This window comes from Anomaloglossus baeobatrachus, chromosome 5, assembly GCF_048569485.1.
Source record: "Anomaloglossus baeobatrachus isolate aAnoBae1 chromosome 5, aAnoBae1.hap1, whole genome shotgun sequence".
Taxonomy (NCBI): Eukaryota; Metazoa; Chordata; class Amphibia; order Anura; family Aromobatidae; genus Anomaloglossus; species Anomaloglossus baeobatrachus.
Genome location: NC_134357.1, coordinates 479760154 through 479779204, shown reverse-complemented (window position 1 = coordinate 479779204; position 19051 = coordinate 479760154). Strand labels below are relative to the sequence as shown.

Below are 19051 nucleotides of genomic sequence, written 5' to 3'. Positions count from 1 at the left end.
CTTCACCCTCAGTGTATAACCCGATTTTCCCCCAGTGTATAAGATTCGGCCCCGCACCACCCGGTTTATAAAATCCGGACCCTCACCCCCAATGTATAACATATGGCTCTTCGCCACCAGTGTATAACCTACAGCCCCTCTCCCCCAGTGTATAACATCTGGCTCTTTGCCCCCGCTGTGTAACATCCAGCCCCTCCCCCAGTGTATAAAGTCTGGCCCCTAGTGTATAACATCCAGCCACTCACCCGTGGTGTATAACATCAAGCCCCTTACCCCCAGTGTATAACATCCAGCCCCTCGCCCCCGGTGTATAACATCCAGCTCCTCGGCGTATAGCATCCAACCCCTTGCCCCCCGTGTATAACATCCAGCCCCTCTCTCCAGTGTATAATATCCAGCCCCTAACCCCCAGAGTATAATATCCAACCCCTCCCCCAATGTATAACATCTGGCCCCTTTCCCCGATGTATAACATCCAGCCCCTTGCCCCCAGTGTAAAACATCCAGTCCCTCGGCCCCAGTGAATAACATCCAGCCCCTTGCCCTCAGTGTATAACATTTGTCCTCTCACCCCTGCTGTACAACCTCTGGTACTTCGCACCCCTGTGAATAACTTTTGGCCCCTTGCACCTGCTGAATAACATCCAGCCACTCACTGCACCATCCACCTTTACTAACATGTGACAGAACTGCTGGTGTTAAAAAGCTCACTGATACCAGTGCGGTCCTGTATTAGGTGCCACCTGGGTACCACGTTCGTTCATAACATTTCTTCCCTCCTGAATCTTCCGCCATCACCTGTAAGTGATATTATTGAGTAATAAAAGAAAACACAGCCATGAAGTGGAGACCCCGTAATGTAACAGAATAGGGGGCCAAGTGCTGAGGAACATAAAGGTCCTCAAAGGTCTGCTGACTCTATAACTTCAGAATCCAAACCTCCTCTGGTAACATTAGCACAAACACTGCGCCCCGCCAGGAGCTTCATGGTCGATCAGCTGCAGCCGTACATTACCAAGCTCAATGCCGAGCAGCGGATGGAGCAGTGTACAGCCGCCATCACTGGACCCTGGAGGAAATGTGCTCTGTGCAGTGACAGATCAAACTTCTAACTGCGTCTGACGAAGGAGTCTGGAATTGGTGAATGGAGAACATTACCCCCCTGACTGCCTTGTGCCCGCTGTTCAGTTTGATGGAGGAGGATAATGCTCTGGGCTTGTTATCAAGGATAGGCCTCAGCCCCTTAGTTCTAATGAAGGGAAATTCTAATTCTTCTACACCAGACATTTTGGACAATTGAAGCTTTGTGGGAACAGTTTGGGGAAGGCCCTTTTCTATTCTCTATCACTGTGTCCGATGCACAAAACTCAGACATGTAGGGGAGTACATAATCGGCCGCCCAGAGCCCGGATCTCAGCCCCATCCAACCCCTCTGACATTGTGACATAGGCCTCTCCCTAACATGAGGGTCACCTCACAAATGCTCTTCTGGATGAAGGGGCAAAGATTCCCACAGAAAACTCCAAAATCTTGAAGAAATCCTATCCAGAAGAGCATAAAGGGTCTGACTCCATATTAATCTATGGACGCAGGTTGGGAGGTGAGAAAAGTTCCTGAATAATATAAGGGGGCAGATAGATTATATATATATATATATATTAGTATCAATTTAGTGACAGCGAACAGAAGTCTGAAAAAATGTAAAGAATTGTTACATAATTTGCATTATCAAGGGATTAAACTATATTTATTTAATTCTTGACTCCTAGGTGATTTGCTTAGTGTGAAGCTGGCCTAACTTACTGTGTGGAAGAGCTTGTGGACAATCCCTTTAAGTGTGTAGTAATGGCGGACATGTTAGCTGTCACCCATTGTAAGAAAGAATAAAGTAACCATGGACATACATATATGTATACTGTATATATGTAACAGCTGACAAAACAGCCCCACACAGCAGTGGCTGACAACAGCGAGCTCTAGCGGTGTTCAGTTTCTGTCCTACCTGACTACATGGCTCGGTGTACAGACTTGAGATTTGCCATCTGTCTTCTCAGGAAGTGTCTGGAGCTGCCGCAGTGTAATCAGGTTGTCCTGAAATGATGGGAGTTGCTGTCCGAGGCGCAGGTGTGGTTATTCTTAGGAAACGTTCCCATATGTTATCATTTCAGAATCACAACTGCATCGCTGCCAAGTTCGGGCGGTGCCACCGACGCCGCGGCTGTAGTACAGTGACACATTTGTCAACTCTTATTTCGACATTTTGCAGCCATCGCTGAGGAACAAATGTTTCCTAACGTGCGCTCAGTTCCTCTTTCAGGCAACTACTTAAAGGGAATGTGCAGTTTTATTATCTTAAAGGGTTTTATAAAAAAAAAAATTAAATATGAGCTGCAATCTCTGGAAGATTTGGGTCCTTCTTTTGGGATCTTTGCCTATTTTTTTTTTTTTTTTTTAGAATGGATCAGTTTCCATAACTCCCATAGAAGTGCTCACATGTGCACTCTCTCTTGACATTCATTCTGTGTCCCTTGACATTCATTCTGTGCCTGCATACGCATACCAACAAGGTGAAATCATCAAAAGGGAATTGGTCTCTGATTGTCGTGGGTTACTGCTTTGTAACCTATGCCTATCATTACAACAGAGGTTATCTATTTCCCTAAATCCCATTGAAGTGAATGGAGACTGGCTAGCACAGCCGCCCTAACATACATTCTGCATCGAAATATAAATGATGACTCGATTTATTAACGAAGACAAGTTCTCCGATAGATGAGGGTCTCTCTTCTGCAATCAGAACCTATGTTTACAACATGGTGGGCTAGTTGTATAACTCCGATAGAAGTGAATAGAGCTCACATGTGCACTGTCTCTTAACATTCATTCTGTGCCTGAATACACATACCAAAAAGGTGAAATCATCAAAAGGGAAAGAGTCTCTGATTGTTGCTGGTTACTCCTTTGTAATCTATGCTTATCATTACAACAGAGGTTATCAATATCTGTAAATTCCATTGAAGTGAATGGAGCCTGTCTGACTTGCGCAGCCACCCTGAGATACATTCTGCATCGGACTATAAATGATGACTCTCAATTTATTAAACAAGATGAGGTTCTCTCCTCTGCAATCAGAGCCTACGTTTACATCACGGTGGCTATTTGTGTATCTCCCATAGAAGTGAATGGAGACTGGCTGATATATGCAACTCCACTAAAATCTCACATTCATTCTGTACCTGAATCTGAATGTGAATAATAAATATTGATTTATTTCACAAGATGAGTTCACTGACAGATGTGGGTTGCCCCTCTGAGATCTGTGACTATTTTTCAAAGGGGTGTGCCATTTCCGTAAATCCCATAGAAGTGAACGGAGAGAGCTGATCCTATGTGTAACCGGCCTAACATTAATTCCTCATGGCATGGTGTCTCTCATAGATGGGAGTCCCTCTATCATTACACTGAGAGTCAGCTGTTTCCATAACTCCCATAGAAGTGAATGGAGAGATCTACTCACATGCTCAACCAACCCAACATTAATTCTCCATGTTGCATGTGGACCGGAGGTTAAATCACCAATGTGATGGTGTGTCTGATAGATGAGGGACCGTGTCCCTCTTCTGCACGTATTCCTATGACTACAATAACACCCAAAAAAGTGGATAAAGCTACTCCTATGCACAATGACCACTCCACTTATTCTCCACCATACACAGTAAAAGGAGGATTACCACCAGTATTAACGTTTGATTGGAGCTTTGATCTTTTGAACTTGTTGGGTACGTGACCTTACTTTCAGGACACCGTGGTCCACCTACATCAGTGATGTGTTCAGCACATCTCCATTTCCTCAGTTTTTTCTCAAATGGATAAAAAAAAAAATCATATCTAATATCATATTTGCGTAAACCATTATTTTTTTTATTAAAGGACCCCTTTACTTTTAGTAAAGTTTTCATGATAAGTACTCCTTCCCAGCAAAGATGACTATAGACCCTATAAATGTAAAGCTAGAGTTTACCGCAATCTATGTGCCCACTTTAAAGAGGACCTTTCACCAAATTTTCCTTGTTGAACTGTAATAGAGGCTGAAGATCAGTCCACATTTTTTTATTTTGCAGTTTTAAGGATATTAGCTATCAAAGTATTTGGCACGTAATGAGTTTTTTATTTAGGCCAAAGAGGTGTGATCAGACCATTTTCATTGGGGGTGTGTAGTTCTTCTTCCTGTATGATTTTGACCAATTATAAGGAGGAAGCAACACTCAAATGAAAGAACACTTCCGCACCATAGCTTAGGTTTCTCAGTGTGTGAGATGTAAGCATACAGCTCTGATCTCTTGGTCTAACCTCCTCCATGATTAGAAAGTGTTGGGAGTTTAGAGCATAGATGACTAAAAATTTTCAGATAAAGTCCTTCTGGGAGAAGAAGTATGAATGAACTAGGAGAAAATGTGGATTAAACTGTGCTGCTGTAGTAGCTAAGAAGTTCCACATCGCTTGAAAGGTGATATTATTCAATGTGTTTCAAAGTGAATCCCCACTTCTTCTTCTTCAGGAAATGCACCAAATTACCTTATGGGAGAAGAAGCAGCACAACCGAGTTTAGCTGTGCCACATTACAAACCATTCTATCACCTCCCTCCTCTCATAGCACTGTCAACTCTGCTGTACTGCCCCTTCCCCTACACTGCCTCTCCAGAGAAGAGTTAAGGCCGCTTTACACACAACGACATCGCTAACGAGATGATGTTGGGGGTCACGGAATTCGTGACGCACATCCAGCCTCATTACCGACGTTGTTGTGTGTGATGCAATACGAGCGACCACTAACGATGCAAAATACTCATCAAATTGTTGAATGTTGACACGTCGTCCATTTCCCAAAAATCGTTGCTGATTTTGGACACAGGTTGTTTGTCGTTCCTGAGGCAGCACACATCACTACGTGTGACACCCCAGGAACGACGAACAACACCGTACCTGCGTCCTCCGGCAACGAGGTGGGCGTGACTTTCATGCGGCTGCTCTCCGCCCCTCCGCTTCTATTGGACGCCTTCTGTGTGACGTCGCTGTGACGCCGCACGAACCGCCCCCCTTAGAAAGGAGGCTGGTCGCCGGCCACAGCGACGTTGTTAGGAAGGTAAGTATGTGTGACGGGTACTAGCGATTTTGTCCGCCACGGGCAGCAATTTGCCAGTGACGCACAAACGACGGGGGCAGGTGCTTTCATGAGCGACATCGCTAGCGATGTCGCTGCGTGTAAAGCAGCCTTTACACTTATGTCTGTTGTGCTGAATTATTCCTTATTCTGGAGTATAATACTAGATCATTATAAGTAAAAATATATTTAAAACATTTTCAAAGCGTAATTGTACGTTCAAGAAGCTTTTCAGAATAAACGGTCCTGTTTCCGTACATGAGTAACAGTATTACTGGCCATTATATGATCTCTATCCTGGATTTTCAGCAATTTACCCCTCTGCAGGCATTTATATCTTTACTTGCAATCCACTCTGAGCTGGTGGAGAAAACTAGCTCACAGAGAAGATTTTTTTCTTAATTTATTTTTTATATTTTTCTTCATTTTAGCAAACAAAGAAAATCAGAAGCTGCATAGAGCACATTATAGAGCACTCTCTAGATGTGGATCCAGCTTTTCTCACGCTAGGTATGGGGCAGTTCTAAGTACATGGCAAAAGGGAAGAGAAACCCTGTGTCTAGGGAGAGGGAAGATGGTGACCCCTGACCAAACCTACTGCAGGTCCCTGGGGTCCTTCACGACCCTAGATAGGTTCTACACCTATGCGCTGAGCCGGATACCTGACCCAAGGTATCCCTAGTGCTGGACCCTAAGTAGGGAAGGGATGGGATGAGCATTCCATCCACCCCACTAAACTATAGAAAACAGAAGGGGGATACACAGGGAGAAAAACATGAACTACTTATCATAGATGACTCAGGTAGAAGTTCAGCAGGGCTTTCAGCAACAACACCACAGAGGAGTACAAGCCACGTGCTTGCAACCTCGGCTTGAAGGAACTGAATAATATCACCAGCACCAGTCCAAAGGAAGGAAGGGTATTTAAACACCAAGGGAATATTGATGATCATCAGCTGGGTGGAATTTGAGCTCCTGCTGGGTCCGAAAGGGAGAGAGTTGAATCCAGCAGGAAATCTACCTGTCACGCTCCCCGGGTCCTCTGCTCCGCTCCCCGGGTCCTCTGCTCCGCTCCCCGGCTCCCCTGCCACGCTCCCCGCTCCCCAGCCTCCAGTGCCCGCGCTTCCCAGGCCTCCTGGTCCCCGCTCCCGGCGCCCGTCGGCTTCCCAGTCCCTGGCCGGCTCTGCTGCGTCCTCCTCTCAGCTTCCTGCCCTGGCTTCTGGCACCCGGGCCGCGCGCATGCGCAATAGGGCGCGCGCGCGGTCACTGACCCTTTTTAAAGGGCCAGTGTCCACTGACAGGAAATGATGCATACAGGTACAGGGTATAAAGGGGGTTAATGTCCAAGGAAGCGGGGCCTGTTCTTCGTGTTTTCCCAAGCTAGGAGTCAGGTCTCCTTGTGTTCTGTGAGATACTTACCTCTCTGTCTTCTAGAGCCGATCCTGCATCGCCATCCGGTCCTGCTGTATCTCGAACCCCGAACGCTGCCCATCTGCCATCCTGACAGTCCGTACCATCTCGGTTCCCTGCGGTGACCCGTCATCTCGCTCCAACGGTTCCAGACCCCGCCTGACATCATCACGGCTTCCGAACCTGAGCTCCGTCACCCGGACCACCATCAGTGACCTCGTGGTCCCAGGGACTTCTCCATTGTGTTCCAGTGCACGGACTGTCCTGCTAAAGTGCTCCGGCTACCGGACTCCTTTCCCTCATCGGGGAGTTCGGCCCAGTGGATCCACCTCCCGGGTCTGCCCGTCCATCTGGCCCTAACACTACCTATACCAATGAATACTGACAGCAGGAACAATGGAAAGTCAGGCAGCATTCTGCACAGCCAGACACTATATTACCTTCTATAGCCAGAAACCACATGACTATGTCACCCGTGACAGCTTTGATGTGAATTAATACTTATGAAAAGTCTCAGCACAATCTTTCTGTGTCTCCCTCTGCCTGTTTCCTCACTCTGCTCCTCACTCTCCTCCTCCTCTCTTTATAGAGAAAAATGACATCTACAGACCACCACTGAACAGGCTGATTTTTCAGAATGAATGACAAGCTCAGGAGGCAGGGTGGAGAAACAAGTGTCTCATAAGTAGAGAAGAAAGCAGATTTTTCTGGTAAGGTAAATTACACAGTTTCTTCTCTTTGCTTTTACTATTGATTTATATGAAGTTTATTGAAAGTACAGTTTCCTTTCATGTTTTTCTGTAGAGTATTATATCTGGATGTAAATTGTCCAGTGATAGCTGTACTTAACAAAATACTCTTAGGAATCTATATTAGCAAATACTTCTTAAGACCATTGGTCGTATATCACAGAAGCCGAGGTCAAAAATTGCTAAACACATCCTTTTAAGACCACAGGGTTGGTAGACAAGTATAAGCCTAGGAGCTCTCCATTCCATACAGTCCTCTGCCAGTTTTAGCTTGTCCTCCTTCCAGTAGCCATAATCCATCACAATCCCTCTAATTACCTGAGCATGTTGGAAGGCATGAAATGAGAGGCGCTGAACTCTGAACTTTGGACAAACACCTCGGTGCTGCCCGTAGGCTTGTTTTCAGGTCGTGTTTTTTGTCCCGAGTCAAGGAATGTTTTCATTCCTTGTCTTAAATTTTCCAGATGTTTCCACAGATCTGTGTTTTTCAGAGATGGGTTTGTTTTTGCTCTTTTTCTTTATATATTCTGATGTTGTCATTTTTTCCATTCGAGTAGGACAACGCCGGAGTCTGCGATGGAAGCTAATAAAACCAGGCAGGTAATCCGAACATAGTGATCCACAATGCAAGATACAGACCCTCCTGTCTGGTCCCAGGATGGAGCAAACTGGACTAGAAGGAGGTCTTGCATCTGAATTTTAGCTGTAAAATCCCCTTTTCACCATTGCCCCCCTCATTTTTTATTTATTTCTGATCAAATTCTGCTAAACCAAGAAAGACTTTTCCATCAAAATGATTTGGGGATGTATTTCTTAATCTTCCAGCCCAATACTGCTCACATCACATAAACATCTCACAAACCTCGTCTTACTTGAGTGAACAGCTAGAGATGTTCGGTTCAGTAGGTCCAGCCGGATTTAAAAAAAAAATCCAGTTCGGGACTGAACTTGACTGCGGACGCCGAATTCCATATAAGTCTAACGGACACGAACGTAAGTGTTATAAAATAGTGTTAGTAGGGGCTAGAAGGCTGCAAAAGCAAAGAAAAATGGGTATTAACACAGAACAATTATACTTACCAAGTTTCTGCGTGGCTGTCACACTGTTTCCAGGTCCGCTCATTACATCTAATTAATATTCACTGTTTCCCCTGATTGGTTGCAGTCAGACTGCCAGCATTTGGGATTGGTTGCTCTCACACTAGTTATCTGGGTGCCAAAGTGGAGTGTAAAAATAAATAAATAATTGGAAAAAAATGGCATAAGTTCCCCTGTATTTTGATACCCAGCACACATAAAGCAGAAAGCTAGAGGCTGCAGCTCCCAGATGTGTGAGTTATCTTGGATGTGTATCAAAATCCATGGAACCCCATGTGTTTTTTGTTTTTTTTATTATTTAAATAAATAATTTTCAAAACCCGACATGTGGTCCCCCCAATTTTGATACCCAGGCAAGATAAAGCAGACAGCTGGGGGTTGTCATTCTCAGGCCGAGGAGGCCCATGGTTATTGGGCCCTCCCCAGCCTAAAAATAGCAGCGCGTGGTCGCCCCAGAATTTGGTGCATCTATTAAAAGCTCCAATCCTGGTGCTTACCCGAGCTAGTGCGATGGCAATCAGGGTAATATTAGAAGTTAATGACAGCTGTGATTTGTGAAAAAAATCACAGTTGTCATAAAGCCCTGCATTAATAATGGTTAGGGGTCTATGAAACCTCCATTACTAATTGTGTATGTAAAAATTGTTGTCTGTCCTAGAACCCCCAATACACTTACTAGAGAATAAAAGTGGACGAGCAGGACAACACTAAAACGCACTCCATAGTTCTTCCCATGTTGCCACATCAAGCCCAAGCACTGGATTCCCAGAAAGACCTAAGATCAAAACAAAAAAGGAATTTGCGGAGTCAGAAAAACCTAAAAAGCCACTTGGCATTCCTACCTACTCTGTGGCCATAACGAGCCTCAAATAGGCAACTACAACACCCTGCAAACTCCAAGAGGGTCCAGAATTTTCTCAATCATAACTGAATGTGATGATATCATGCCAGATCAGACTTTGTATTCTATGTTCCCTATGCAATCATTATGTATCTGCGTGAAAAAATTGCAGCATGCACTGTTTTTTCTCTGTATATCGAATTCAAGTCAAATAAACCCTAAACTGTGGACTGGCCAGACTCTGCGTATAAGTAAGGACGCTGTGTCCGGCATGGCTTCTGTGCACAAGTACAAACTGTGTAGGCTTTATAGGGTGAGTGGAAATGTAGGGCCTATGATTCCACATGAGCTCTGTGCACAAATACGGATTTAGGCAAGGACTCTGTGCTATATGGCCTCCATGCACAAGTAGGGACTCTGCTGCACTGACTTGACTCTCGCTTTCTCTTCCCTACAGTCTTCCTCGTTGAGTACAAATTTGTGGTGAAAGAAGTGTTAATCTTGTAGTTAAAAGACGACAACAAACTGGTTTTCACAGTTATCCAGCAGACTACATAAGACTATTTATCTGCAGGTTATTTGATACTTCCCTCCTTTTGATCTAACCTTTAGCAATTACAATCTGTTCTCCATTGGTAATGAACCGTACTGTAAGGCGTTGGTATATATAGTTTCACTGTAATATCTTTATACAATGACAGGTGACCGCGGAATATTCCTGCTCTCACTTTATACATATGTACAGTAAGTGTTTGCACATATTAAAGGGGTGTTCCCGACAGGGGCGGACATATCATTAATGCAGCCTGTACAGCCGCACAGGGGCACAAGAGGTTAGAGGGCCATTTCTACCTCAAAAGTAGGTGGAATTTTGCTTTTTGATGACCTTTTAGCCTGCAAATTGCCCATATATTTTTCTTGATTAGGTGCCCTTTTCTGTCTGTGTCCGCCAATGGTTCGTGGCCTATAAAGCGATGGTGTGGCGCCCCTGAGGCTTCAGCCGCCACAGAGTATTGCACCAAAATTTGGGTGTAATGCTAAACTCGGATCCTGAGGAGGTCAGTCCCGATTTCACCACTTACACACTCAAATACACACCAGGTTGCCCTTGTTTCCACTGGGGACTGGGTTAGGGTAGAGTAATAAAGGGGTTGCCTACAGAGTGGCATTTACAGGATGCCCTCATACAGGGGCCCCAGTCCCACTAGCTTAGGACCTGGGAGGGGGAGGTGCAGCTAGCAGGGGGAGTAAGGAGCTAACACAACAGTTAGAGAGTTCTCCAGCAGGAGAGGAAAGGAGAAGACGTGTCTCACGGGTGCACCGGTGGGAGAAAAGAGAGTTCACATGGTTGCCGTGGGGAGAGTGCATCTACTCCCCTCGGAAACGGCACCACTCAGGGCGGCAGGACCCTAGGGAAGATCATACTCCACGTTGGTTTTCCAGAATCTGCCTGGATCGGGAAAGTTTCAAGCTTCCCTGGCCACACAGCGCCCTAAAGCACAGTTTCAGAGAGGATCCGGGGTCTCGGATAATGCCAGACCCCATAGCGGAACTACGGCACTTGCATATAGGGACAAGAGTACTACTCGTGAAAACCCGGGTCCCCAGGTAGCTTCAAGCCTTGGGATCCAATGCACAGGCGGTTTAAGGAGGGAACCCACCGAACACCACACCGGACTGATTTCTAAAAGGATTTGGGTTCGACTGAGCTCATCACAGCAGGTGATCGGCATTACCCGGGTGAGCAGCACAGCACAAAAAATGAGTAAACAACCTGAAACCACAGCCATAGACTCCTGTCTCTTCATTCCCGGTACTGACGCTACACGCTTCAGTGCCCGCCATTACTACTCCCCTCATCATCCTCCCCGTGGCCCGCTCCAACTGTGGGGAACGATACCATTCATGGCTGCTACCACCATCCGCCCTGGAGGACAGCAACAGCAGCGGCGGCCGATTCCCTGGCTGCATACCACAGGTGGCATCACGACATTCACCTCACTACTGCCCCCAACACCTCTCCCCTGCCATCTTCGGTTCACCTTGGGGCAACCGAGCTGGGCTAGGCCACCGGTGACAGTCCACGGCCCGGCAACGAGTAGGTTAACCGCCCGTGGGGCGCTACAATGGCATATCACTAGGTTTTAAGATTTGAGTAAGCGTAGGCTACCAATGTCAAAATCATGGTATACCCATGTGGCCACTGTCTTGTTTAAGAAGATGACAGATGCCGTATGGCCTCTTGTAGCAGTGAAGTCTTGTGCTAAGCAATCACCTAAATTCATGTGCTGCCTCTCAAGATACTTGGATAGGGTGCCACTATACTGCCATGTACAACAGCTACGTACGGAGATGATGGAGTGCACAAGATTGCTGGTAACAAAAGTCTTGTAAATATTCACCGGCCGGAGAAAGCCAAGGCTTTTGGTGTTGCGGAGCATCCTGATTGCGGTACCCAATCCTGATAGAGATATTTTATTTGGTTGAACTCACAGGGGTACTGTATATTTGCATGGGGCAGATTTGTTAAAGAAATGTAATTTATTTCTTTTTCACTGGATAAATGTGTAGATCACCATGTAGAGACCACCAATGATCACTAGAATAGGGGCTTTTGTCCACTGATTACCTCCGATATTTCTTGACTGTGCCACTGCAGCCAGGAGGAGTTGCATCAACTAGTTGGTTGCACATGTACCCTGTCCTTTCATTTGTAGAACTACCGCTTTAAGACAAATAGCTGTCAAATTAAACTTTCTACTCCTCCTACCCCTTAACATGGGAGATTTCAGCTATCCAGACTTTCAGTGGGACATAGAATCTTCAGGTTGTGCAAAAGCTGTAAGTTCTTATCTACAATTCAAAACAATTACATCTCTCAGATGGTAGATGAACCGACCAGGGGAGATAATTTGCTGGATCTGGTCCTGACAAATAGACCAGATATAATTTCAGATATACAGGTCCAGGACCAGTTGGACAGCAACGACCAAAATATGGTCAGTTTCAATGTAATATTCAATAGAACATTTCAAAGGGGAAATGCTAAAGCCTGGAATTTTAGGACAGCTGATTTCAATAAATTAAGGAAAGAGCATAATTGTGTAGACTGGGACAATATCATGGTAACTGTGGATACCGAACATAAATGGGGCAAGTTTAAGGATATACTATTAGAGTCCTTTAAAAAACTTATACGATCTGGTAATAAAATGTCCAGGAATAAAAATAAACCACTATGGATAAATAAGACAGTACAAAGTATAGTAAAACAAAAACAAATGGTATTCAAAATCTTGAAAGCTGAGAATTCAGAAATAGAATTTCAGTAGTATAAAATTCTCAATAAGAAATGTAAAAAAGAAATCAAGCTAGTAAAGATAGCTACTGAAACACAAATCGCCAAAGACATTAAAATGAACCCCCACATGTTATAAATACATCAATGCCAAAAGGAAAAGAAATGATGGTATTGGCCCCATAAAAGATTATAACATGATAATTATAGAAGACAAAGAAAAGGCTGAGATATTAAACAGACACTTTTCATCAAGGGACTGACTGTTCCAGGGATCATTCAAAAAGTCAAAAATCAAAGTCTCCCCTGTTATAACTAAATTAACACAAGAAGAAGTACACCTGCGTCTGAGTAAATTAAACATTGACAAATCCCCCGGGCCAGATGGGATTCATCCACGGATATTGAGGGAATTGAGATCATTAATTAACAGACTGCTATATCTCCTCTTCTTAGACTTTCTTGTAACAGGGTTGGTGCCTCAGGATTGGAGGATTGCTGATGTGGTATTTAAGAAAGGTAAGCGGATGGATCCAGGCAACTTCCATCTGGTAAGTCTGACATCAGTGATGTACAAGGTTCTTGAAGGCATTTTAAGGGATGACATGCAACAATATATTAGAGATAATAATATAATAATTGATAACCAGCATGGATTCATGCAAGATAAGTTGTGTCAAACCATCATGTTGGGTTTCTATGAGGAGGTAAGGGCAAATATGATTATTGGTAATGCAGCTGATGTGATTTATTTGGAGTTTGCAATGGCATTTGATACTGTGCCACATAACAGTCTTATAATGAAGCTCCAGAAGCAAAGACCAGGGGAAACTATAAGCAGATGGGTAAGGAATTGGCTAAAAGAAAGGAAAAAAAGAGTCATCATAAATGGTACATTCTCTAATTGGGCTATAGTCAGTAGTGGGGACCTCAGGGATCTGTGCTAGAACCAATTCTTTTTAATCTCCTTATTGATAACCTTGTGGTCGGAATTGAGAGTAAAGTGTCAGTCTTGGCTGAAAACACCAAACTATGTAGGATATTAAAAACTGACCTTCATATTATAATATTACAAAATGATCTGGATAAGATGGCAGAATGGGCAGATACAGTCATATGAAAAAGTTTGGGCACCCCTATTAATGTTAACCTTTTTTCTTTATAACAATTTGGGTATTTGCAACAGCTATTTCAGTTTCATATATCTAATAACTGATGGACTGAGTAATATTTCTGGATTGAATTGAGGTTTATTGTACTAACAGAAAATGTGCAATCCGCATTAAAATAAAATTTGACCGGTGCAAAAGTATGGGCACCCTTATCAATTTCTTGATTTGAACACTCCTAACTACTTTTTACTGACTTACTAAATCACTAAATTGGTTTTGTAACCTCATTGAGCTTTGAACTTCATAGGCAGGTGTATCCAATCATGAGAAAAGGTATTTAAGGTGGCCACTTGCAAGTTGTTCTTCTATTTGAATCTCCTATGAAGAGTGGCTCCTCAAAACAACTCTCAAATGATGTGAAAACGAAGATTATTCAACATAGTTGTTCAGGGGAAGGATACAAAAAGTTGTCTCAGAGATTTAAACTGTCAGTTTCCACTGTGAGGAACATAGTAAGGAAATGGAAGAACACAGGTACATTTTTTGTTAAGCCCAGAAGTGGCAGGCCAAGAAAAATATCAGAAGGGCAGAGAAGAAGAATGGTGATAACAGTCAAGGACAATCCACATAAGCAAGCATTGTTGACCTTAGGGAGATCAACATATCCACTGCGGAGACACCATCACGTGTTTCTCAACGCAGTGATTCTAGAGCAAAGCCCCCTGGGAAGTATGCAAATGAGAAAGCCGCGGAGACACCATCACATGTTTCTCAACGCTGGCAGGAAACTAGCCAGGTCTTTCACCGGGAAGGAACAACCACGGGAAGGGCAGTCTCCAGTCAAGGAGACCACCTATACCAAACATGGTATCCATCCACAGACAGCCGTTTCGGGGTATTTGCCCCTCATCAGTGTGGAGTAGGAATCTGGCTAGTGGGGGCAATGGCTAGTAAAAGACTACTTAAGCAAGCATTGTTGACCTTAGGGAGATCAACATATCCACTGCGGAGACACCATCACGTGTTTCTCAACGCACTGATTCTAGAGCAAAGCCCCCTGGGAAGTATGCAAATGAGAAAGCCGCGGAGACACCATCACATGTTTCTCAACGCTGGCAGGAAACTAGGACAATCCACAGACCACCTCCAAAGACCTGCAGCTTCATCTTGCTGCAGATGGTGTCAATGTGCATCGGTCAACAATACAGCGCACTTTGCACAAGGAGAAGCTTTATGGGAAAGTGATGCAAAATAAGCCATTTCTGCAAGCACGCCACAAACAGAGTCGCTTGAGGTATGCAAAAGCACATTTGGACAAGCCAGTTACATTTTGGAAGAAGGTCCTGTGGACTGATGAAACAAAGATTGAGTTGTTTGGTCATACAAAAAGGTGTTATGCATGGAGGCAAAAAAACACGGCATTCCAAGAAAAGCACTTGCTACCCACAGTAAAATTTGGTGGAGGTTCCATCATGTTTTGGGGCTGTGTGGCCAATGCCGGCACCGGGAATCTTGTTAAAGTTGAGGGTCGCATGGATTCAACTCAGTATCAGCAGATTCTTGACAATAATGTGCAATAATCAGTGACGAAGTTGAAGTTACGCAGGGGATGGATATTTCAGCAAGACAATGATCCAAAACACCACTCCAAATCTACTCAGACATTCATGCAGAGGAACAATTACAATGTTCTGGAATGGCCATCCCAGTCCCCAGACCTGAATATCATTGAAAATCTGTGGGATGATTTGAAGCGTGCTGTCCATGCTCGGCGACCATCAAACTTAACTGAACTGGAATTGTTTTGTAAACAGGAATGGTCAAATATACCTTCATCCAGGATCCAGGAACTCATTAAAAGCTACAGGAAGCGACTAGAGGCTGTTATTTTTGTAAAAGGAGGATCTACAAAATATTAATGTCACTTTTATGTTGAGGTGCCCATACTTTTGCACCGGTCAAATTTTGTTTAAATGCGGATTGCACATTTTCTGTTAGTATAATAAACCTCATTTCAATCCAGAAATATTACTGAGTCCATCAGTTATTAGATATATGAAACTGAAATAGCTGTTGCAAAAACCCAAATTGTTAAAGAGAAAAAAGGTTAACATTAATAGGGGTGCCCAAACTTTTTCATATGATTGTACTTGGCAAATGAGACTTAATGTTGCTAAATGTAAAGTAATGCACCTAGGACTCGTAGCACCTTTTATTGGGGCAGAATCAACAGGATGCTATAAAAATTAGATAGTAAGACTGTCCTGCCATGTGGCCAACATTCATCTAATGAGTATGTCCACCATAAAAAAAACCTCCACTGGGCAAAGATGAATACAAAGCTCTAATACTGCTACAAGACAATAATAAGGAACAAATATATAAATATTAGGTTCCTAAAGATATTTTTTTATGCCCAGTACATATCCTAGTAAATCATGTTTTTCCTCAAAAATCATTGGCCATGATCTATTCAAAGAAAATTAGAGCCTGAGGTTTAACCTATCTGACCATGACTTGTTGGGTATTTATAGATGACTGGCCTGACTTCACCTCCTTCAGGGTCTTATTCCATTACCGAAAAGATGAATACATGGAATTATCTTTACAGAAGTAAGGTTCGTAACCTCAAGCTTCCGACAGATATCGGAAGTTTGTGATGTCTACAGAGTGCGCGGTGCAGGAAGCTCTGAAGAAAACAGAAAGCAGATGGACAACTCGCTGAGGTTTTGTAATAACAGGGAAATAAAACTGAAGCATCCTCAGGAAAGCCAGGGAGAAACGGCCAAGGAACCTTCTAAATAAGAGCAGAAAAATAAAGACGAAGAGGAAATGGATTTGTTTAGACATGACCTATGATCAGGCACCCCGTGTAAATAACCACTGGTCACAAGGAGCAAATGGGTTAAAACGGATAACAGCAGGTTAGATTATGGATAGACATCATATTTTAACCATCCAAAGACAAAGTAGAAAAATTATGTAAAATTGTTTATTATTTTACTTAATAATATACAGTTAAAGTGGAGCTTTCACCAGAATTTTTCTTATAAACTGAATACCACTGTCAATTGCCGCTGTTTCACCGATTCTGGACAAGTTTTGACTTTTCTTCTGCGACCCTCCATTCCAAAGTTGGCCCCCAGTAGTAAAGATACAAATATTCCCTTCAACAACTAGGTGTATAGAACAGAATGTCTATCAGGGAGGAGCCATGTTTTGATTGGCCAGACTCAGAGGAGAAAAAACAAATGCTTAAAGAAAATGTCTGTAGTACACGCCCAGTTTATTGAATGAAATATTTGCATAATTTCTACCGGGTGGCATAAATATGGAACGGAGGGGCAGAGAAAAAAAAGAATAACTGTTCCAGAATCTGTGGAGCAGCAGCAATTGGGAGAGGTGCTCAGTTTAAATTTAAAAAATCAAGTGAAAAGTTTCCTTTAAGTGGAGTCCAGGAATAGGTTTCCACATATAGGTAGGAGCGCTAAACTGAAATTGAAAAGTAATGAGTAATTCCAACCAAAAGAGCCAAGAAGAAGCTTTTTAGAAGAGTCTTTTGACAATAAATGTATTACAACTCCCTGTAGGGACTCTCAGCGATCAGATGTGATCTGTGGGAAAATTAACTGTTCAATTTCATTACCGCACCACCGCAGGGGAAGTGAAGTCATACAGAATGGAGTTATATCAATGGGTTGTCTGTATAACTCAGGACAGTAAAGGTTCTTCTCTTTGTAAATGCTCTCCACCGTGGTCAAGAGATGAGGACTTTCTATGTATTATATGTATTTCTCCAGCAAATTTCATTAGGGGCACCATTGTGCTAAGCCCTTAGACTCCTGAAATTCATGGGATGTGTCATCAGTTTTCTAATATCTAAAGCCAACTTTTGATGCAAGGAATCTCCTGGACATAACTCATCAAACAATATTTTGGCCCGACGGCTATCAAATGTGTCTACGGGGCCTATACTTTAGCCTTTAACCTTGTCTTTACTTTCTAAGATGTAAACAATGCAAGGTCTTAGAAGGTGACGCCGTCTGGACTGGGAAGAGTTCAGAGAGGTGAATTCGATAAGGAAACCAGCATCATGGCTCATTCATGTAGATTCCTCTAAAGAATAAACTTCAAAAACCTCCAAAAATTGTACATGCCTGTATCTACTTGTCCCAAAGCCATAGGGTCATTTACCAACCCTCAACATATTTATCAACGTTTGGAACTGTCAACTTTGATACACAAAACTCAATGAAAGCTTAAGCAACAGCCGACAGCTTTTTCTCCCAACTCTCCCATGCACATTATTGATCGGCTTGTCCTTAAAGGGGTTTTCCTTTTGAACAAAGTTAATTTTAATCAATAGATCGTGGAATAATAATAATTTACACAATTAGATGTGTTGTTTGTTTTTAAAAAAAAAATGTATCTGTGCTGAGATAATCTTATATATGTGTCCCTGCTGTGTACTGTGAAATGACCGTGTCTGACCGTAAAGGGACATGGTCTGATCATACCATAGCTCCTGGGGAGGTGAGAAAGTAACAAAGTAGACAGACATTACAGCACGAGATCTCAAATAATTCTTTCTTTAAGGTAAAACTGTCAAATGGAGTTTTGCTGAAAACTTGTCCAGTGTCATGGCGGTGTAGTGGGTGCTCATAACCCCTACTAAAAGACCGGAAATGTTATTAATAAAAATGTTGTATTTTAATATTGTATTGTATTCTAGTGTTAGGGCACCCCCTAGTGGCCGGGTGGGACGGCTGTTGCCACCGGGGAAGGAGGAGTCGGCTGAATGACTAGGGAAGGTCTGTGTGTGGGGAAGGGAGTCGGATCCGGGACAGCAGTGTGTGACCATCGGTAGCTGTGTGTATGAGCGGAACATCAGGGGACGCCGGAGCAACGGAGGAGTACGCAACCTCAAGGTCTGATTCCGCTGGTGTGGGTCCAGTGTGTGCTTGACTTAGGAGTGGGAGCCCGGAGAAGTGGAGTACCCAGGGCATATCCCCACCAGAGGGCGCGTTTGGGCAGGTTGTCCCCAGCTCCACAGAAATTGCCGAATTCTGCTGACCGGATTGTATCTGTGCAAAATAAATGTCATCTTTTGTTAGCATCAACTTTTGCCTGAGGACTGTTTGTACACCTTCCGACGAAGACACTGACACACACTGCCCCACCAAGTCAGTCCTCAACAGTAAAGGAGTGGTGGAGTCAGGGGCGAGCCTAGAAGCCTCGGGTGCCATGACTACACAGCCAGAAGAGCCCCTGGGCCATCACTTCATGTGGCGTAGTCGGCAGGATACGAGTCCCCTGCCAGGGACCCAAGAAGCGGGAGATCAGGTCGTGCCTGGGGCACAGGATCCCGACTACGAGGGAAGA

The 19051-nt window shown here is 43.8% G+C and overlaps 1 protein-coding gene across 3 annotated transcripts in view; it reads right to left on the bottom strand.

Moving 5' to 3' along the window:
* KCNJ16 (potassium inwardly rectifying channel subfamily J member 16) overlaps positions 1 to 19051 on the bottom strand; it is a 105808-nt gene that overhangs the window by 19564 nt on the left and 67193 nt on the right. The window contains exon 2 of one of the 3 annotated variants that reach the window (XM_075350675.1): positions 9095 to 9193. The exons of 1 other annotated variant lie outside the window; for it this stretch is intronic. The gene's annotated coding sequence lies outside the window, so the exon portion shown is untranslated. Of the gene's footprint in view, positions 1 to 2002; positions 2175 to 9094; positions 9194 to 19051 lie in introns of those variants that run through there. One more of the 3 variants, XM_075350673.1, reaches the window with a different exon arrangement.